The following is a 6,467-nucleotide window of genomic DNA, read 5'->3' on the forward strand; positions in this document are numbered from 1 at the left end:
CAACGTTCATGGGTCCATGGGACTTTGCAGGGCTTCATTGATTAATCCACCTTTTCTTCTGTCGTCTATAGCTGAATTTTCCCCTCACTACAAACTGATGGTCTGTTTCAAGCCATATGTACTTGTTATCAAAATTAAAAAAATCATGCAAATTAATGAAATATGAATGGGTAAAGGAGTTGTTTGGTTTTTTTTAAATCAATTTTACATTTTATTTAAGTGGAAACCATTTCATGTTCTCAAATGATCAGAGAAGAATGTGGAAGCCAGAGACCAGCTACCAAGTTCACCCACTTAAGTTTGGCTTATGAAATTAAAACTATGTACAAGAAGCAGAAAATAAATTCAAATGTTTTTTTTTTTAAAAAAAGACCTCATTTCATGAATTACATCCACACAATCTTTTCTGTCTTCCTTTGGGTACATTTTAAAGCATATTAGCTGCTGTGTGGGTGCTAGGAATTTGAACTTAGGTCCTCTGGAAGAGCCAGTGCTCTGAAACGCTCGCTGAGCCATCTATCCAACTTCTATAATTGACAAATTTTTACTCCAATTAGTTTCTATAAATGCTGCTCCTTCAGGTACTGGTCTGAGAACGTCCCTGAATTCTGTCAAGTTTTGTGTAGTTGTGTTGTAAAGATGTTTGTATGAGGTAGAAAGTTCCATGTGCACGACTGAATAGAGAATGCATCCCTGTGTCCCTGGTGCATGGAAAACCCCTCACTCCTCTCTGCCATGCTCTCATGCCGTCATTCCGGTTAGCTTGGAATCTTAGAAGATGTGCACCAGTGTGTCTGTGTTTTTAATCTTATACTTTTGAGGTATACAAACACAGAAATTATCTTATTTTGAAAGGAGTTGTTTTTAATGGAAGCTAAATTTTAAATTTTAGGAAATTTTTAATGGTTGTGGATAACTAAAAATACTACTGAAATATTTAAAAGATTGTGAAACCAGTTAAAAACTTGTGAAATTATTCACCAGCCCTACTTCACGAGTATCTGAAAGTTGGTGTCATAGAGAGTGCTTTAGGTATGGTCTATGTCCTGAAAACCCTACAACTCCTAACAACAGATTTTGACTTAAAGAAAATAACTTGGATATGTGCAGAAAACTTTGTGAATGAACACAAATTTGTATGCTTGAAGGAAAAAGAATGCTCCAACCATATATCTTTTAAATAATGATTCTCTGGTATCCTTAATTAAGTAATTAAATTCTGGTTCAGATAGCTAGATATGATAGCATACATTATAAACGGAGAACTCTTCCTAAGGCTGGTACTTCCTTTAGAAGTAGAAATGCCAGCAAAGGAGAGGTTCAGTCTTGGATAGTTCTGAGACTGCTAGGCAGTTTATCTTCTCTGACCTAACTTACTTGCTGACAAGTTAAAACCATAGCTGTCCTAGAAGTGCCTTTAGTTTTATACCTTTTAGCAACTTGACTTCCTTTCCCAGGTACCTTACCATTTCTTTCAACCTGATTTTGCTTTCACGCAATGGCTAGGAAGCAATATGAATCACTGGCCTCCAGAATTCATGTTTCCCTTTTGATGGTTTGGAGTCCATGCTAAGATATGGTTTTACAGATTATGTTCTCCAGCCCTGTTTCCATCAAGATATGGGTTTGCAGTCAGTTCTCATTGATGAACTCGAGTTGGAGATGATTAGCAGGACTTTCAATCTAAGGTTTTGAAGTAGACGTACCTTGTCAGTAGTCTTTCTCCTGATGATGCTTTGCACAGGACTCTCCGATGCTCAGGTAGAAGAAGCCTAAACTCTGAATCAGCACCTATGGCAATATTACTCACTTGTTGACCAGACACACACACAAAGGATTGTTATGTGTCAAGACACTTTTATTTGAAGAATTGCTTGTTCTAGGTGCCAGTGGTATATTACAAGGCCTGCTTGTTCTGCAACCTGTCCCATTTTATTATTCGATGTCTCTCTTGCTCCTGCTGTTGGCTCCTCTGTTTTACTGAGATTATTCCTCTTATGTATTCTTTATCTGAAGGATCCATAAAATTAATGGTGTAGAAAATATTATCTCTGGGTATATCTTCATGAGAAAAGAGTCCTGTGTTCTGTAAAGCTCCTGGAGAAGCCTGGAGTCCCTCAATTGTTCTGAAGAGCCGCTCCAAGAGATTTTCCTCCAGCGCCTTGGCACTAACTCAATCTGATGTGAAGTCACCTGATGATTTTGAGAGGAGAATGTCTATAATAAGTCATCAATAAAAGGGAAAGTGAAAGCAGAATTAAGGAGCTCTAATCTGCCTGTGAATGCAAATGTGCAGACACATTATGGTACTAACAGAATGGTGGTCTGGGGATGCTGAGTGAAAGCTGCCCTCAGGGACTTCTTAAGTAGCTGCCTTTCTCCTGTTGCAGTTAAACACTGCCCCTAAAATATCTCCCGGTAACCTCAACGAGCTACCATGCTCCTTTCCAACAGCCTGATTTAGGGCTTCAGACTAGAGATCTTGTTTTTGTATATTCTGAGAAGTAACTCTACTCTAGTTCAACTTATAGCTCCTGAGAAGTCAATGGCCAGCAAAACTACCTTAATGCCAATGCAGAAAAAAAAAGAGGCCCACAAGATTCTGCAAGGAGCTGGAAATATGAGACACTGGATCATGCTTGCCCTGAACACTGAACATTACTGGGTGGAACGAAGAGTTTCCAAAGGGTTCATGATTCATATGAAGGTGTCTAGTCTCTTCTGAGGCTGGCAATGACCTGCATTCTAAGCCGGTGGCTGACATAAGTGCTCCCGTTCTGCTTGGTGTCTTTTAATAGAGCAGATAGAAATACACCGCTTTCATCTTGCGGGAGTGTGGAGGACTATGGTGCCACCACAGCAGGTCCTCTCCTCTAAGAAGCAAGCATGTAGAAGTAAGAAGTAGGACGTAGAAGTGTTCATTCAGCTAAGCTAAGGCGTTAACCTTTCAGAATCCTCCTCGTGCCTCTCACTAGAATTTATAACGAACATCTGGTGCCTCAACTTTGAGACAAGGCTTCATACACTTTGTTTCTTGGATATCCATATCTTTGGTCTGAACTGTGAACCTTGGTCCACCAAGTAGTTCTCCAAGTCTGATGCTCAGACTATTAGCATCAGCAAACCCTGCGTTCTACACCAAACATGCTAACTCAGGTACTCTGATGATGATTGGGCCAAAATAGCTCTAACAAACCTTTTTGGACACTCGGATGCCTGCTCAAGGTAGAAAACCTTTGTCGAAAGACTGTCTTCCACTGCCTTAACCTCTCTTGAGCAGTCTCAACAGTTCCGCACAGCCTTTCTTCCAGGACTAAAGGAAGTAGTTTGCAAGCCGTTACAGTTCAGGAACAATCTAAGAGTCACAATACAAGAAAACACATTTTCCCTCTGTTAAACTGATACTTTTATTTTCAAATAGTCTCTAGCTTGTGACAGTTTGACCTAACAATTTTTAACTTTACAATGGTTCAAAAGTGATTTATGTTCAGTAGAAACCTTGTCTTGAATTTGATCTTTTTCCTGGCGAGTGCTGCGAAGTGTGATGCGCTCTGATGATACTGGGCAGTGGCAGTGACCCACCACTTGTAGCCCTGCAATCATGAGGGGAGACAACCGACACTCTAGTGTGCTGTGTTGCTAAGCTACAAGGGCAGTAGGTTAGACTTATGAGAGAGTTTTAACTTACAATAGGTTTATTAGGGTGGAGCCAGATCAGAATTCAAGGAACATCTGTGCTACAAAATATACCCCAGTCAGACATTCCGGAGTTTTCTTTGTCCCTGGATGCTCCTGAGGCTCCACATAAGTTGCAATTTTGGGAAAAATCTGCTGGGTCCTCACAACTCATCTTATCCTGCTTACACACTGCAGAAAAGAGATTTCTCCCAGGCTCACATATAGCATGATAATCTCTTTGACTTTAATCTGCCCCTTGGATCATGCAACTTGCAATGGTCATACTTGCTTTTGGAGTTTATTACAGGGAAGATTGCTTTTTCATATTCAAAACTTGACAGTAATTATTTTATACAAAACTCACTGCCCAGGTCCCTATGATAGCCACAACCACGCACATTGCTTGAAGTGTTCTCCCGGTTCTCTCCTCCTCCTCTGCTTTTCCTGTCTTGGGACCACCTCAGTTTCTGCCATCCCCACCCTTGCTGCCTTGTTTCTCTCCATATGTACACAGCACCTTGTAAGATCACGCTTACATAAGAATCTTGTTTAAACTACAGGGGCTGGGTCCTGCTCTCATCACTACAGAAGACAGCCCAGGAAGTTGCCTTTTAAGCAGGGGTCCTTGTGATTCTGAGACTTGTCAATTTAGCATTGACCTTCCAGAGGGTCTTGAGAAGTGGCACCTCTAGCATGTCTTAGGAATTGGGATGACCCTCTGTACAGTATCTGAAGCAAGGTGCTATACTTGTCTGGCTGGCTCCACTTATGGGCAACCATCTGGTATTTGTGTGTGTGTGTGTGTGTGTGTGTGTGTGTGTGTGAGAGAGAGAGAGAGAGAGAGAGAGAGAGAGAGAGAGAGAGAGAGAGATCTATGCTTTTTTGAAGTGCTTTTCGAGGATAACTGGTGTGAATCATGAAAATACTATAAAACCTTACCACCTATAACCTTTCCCTGTGATATCTCTTTGTTCATCACTTCTTTCTTAGTTAAGGTCTCTTTTTTTTAAAGATTTATTTATTTATTATGTATACAGTATTCTCAGTACTCTGCCTGCAAGCCAGAAGAGGGCACAGATCTCATTACAGATGGTTGTGAGCCACCATGTGGTTGCTGGGAATTGAACTCAGGACCTTTGGAAGAGCAGGTGGTGCTCTTAACCACTGAGCCATCTCTCCAGCCCCTTAGTTAAGGTTTCTATTGCTTGAAGGAACACCATGACCATGGCAACTCTTATGCAGGTCCTTTTCATTGAAACCACCACAACTCTCCAGGCTAGAAGACAAGGTGATCGTCACATTTGTATTTTGAATCAGACACAAAGAGATTGTGAAAACCTCCAGGTTCCTTATATTTGCATCTCAAACGACATTTTCCTAATTTGCTTTTCTGTTGCTGAGATGTAAACATTAAGAGTGAAAGTAATTTAGAGGAGAAAAAGGTTAATTCCATCTTACAGTTCCAGGGAACAGTCCATCTCTGCAGAAAGGCAGGGCAGGAACTTAAGACAGAAATCTGAATGGAGGAGCTAAAGCAGAGTCTATGGAGGAACAATGTATACTGTCTCCCTGGCTCTCCGCTAGCTTTCTTATAAGCTCAAGACCACCTGCTTAGGAATGGTGCCATCCACATTTGGCTGGGCCCTCCCACATCAGTCATCAATCAAGACAATGCCCCACAGACCTGCCCAAAACCTAATCTGACCTAGGCAATTCTTCAGTGGAGGCTTCCTTTCCCCAGGCTGTGTCATGTAAACAATACACACCAGCGCATATATACAAACATTTTTTATTGAACTTCGGTGTTTGCATCTCCCTCCTCCTTGAACTTACAGCACAAAGCATTTCTGAACTATGGGCCAAGTGTGGGCCTACATGTCTTGTATATAATTGGAAACTACTGCATCAGGTCTTGTTGTCGCCTCTACAGATCTTTCTTCCTCTACACATACTCCAGGATGTTTACTCCAAACATAGCTCCTACAAAAATGCACTTAGCTGTTACTAGGGGCGTGGTGAAAGGATTGGAGGTTTGATGCCTCTAGAAGTAGTCTTTAAACTATGCTGGAAGGGAAATTTAATGGAGAAACAAGCCATCTTCATTGTCCTTCATGGGGGATTACTTTGGGTCTCATGATTACAACTGTCCCTCGCAGCTTCTAATGGGATTCCTCTCCTGAGCTCCTGATGATGAGACTTTTAATCAAAACAGGGGTAATTATGCAATCCTTCCCTCCTCTCCCCACTGTGTTTTTTTCCAAGTAGTGTTTTCTGAAACCACCTTCCAAATATACTACCTAAATTGAGTCTTTGTCTTTGGATACGATGCTAAGGACAACAAACCCAAGGTATCCTCCTACCCTAGTACTAAGAAACACCAAGGTGAGTTAGTAACTTTGAATGGACCCAACATTTAAGAGACAGGACCTGAAAGAAGCAAACTTATATACCTGCAGCATTTTGACCTAATTCATCATCTGAATTACTTCTGCTTCCTTGTGTCTGGTTTTCACAAAAAGCCTAGAGATATCACGGACACTTGATATCCTGTTTCCATCATTCTTCCTGACATAAGAAGCCTCTTGTTGTCTAGTATGGAGCAGAGCAAAGTAGTCCTCCTTCACCCTACTACATACAGTTCGCATGCATTCTACACCAGGGGGCTAATCTGCAAGCACAATGTGTGGACTTGCAGAGAGCATCTTGTTTACATTCATAGCAAGTCCTTAAAAAGTGAAAGCACTTCACTTGTGTTCATTCCCTTAACCCGCATCAATAGTGCAATTGCT

This window comes from Microtus oregoni, unplaced genomic scaffold (assembly GCF_018167655.1).
Source record: "Microtus oregoni isolate MIOR12 unplaced genomic scaffold, Mior012 000074F_006, whole genome shotgun sequence".
Classification (NCBI taxonomy): domain Eukaryota; kingdom Metazoa; phylum Chordata; class Mammalia; order Rodentia; family Cricetidae; genus Microtus; species Microtus oregoni.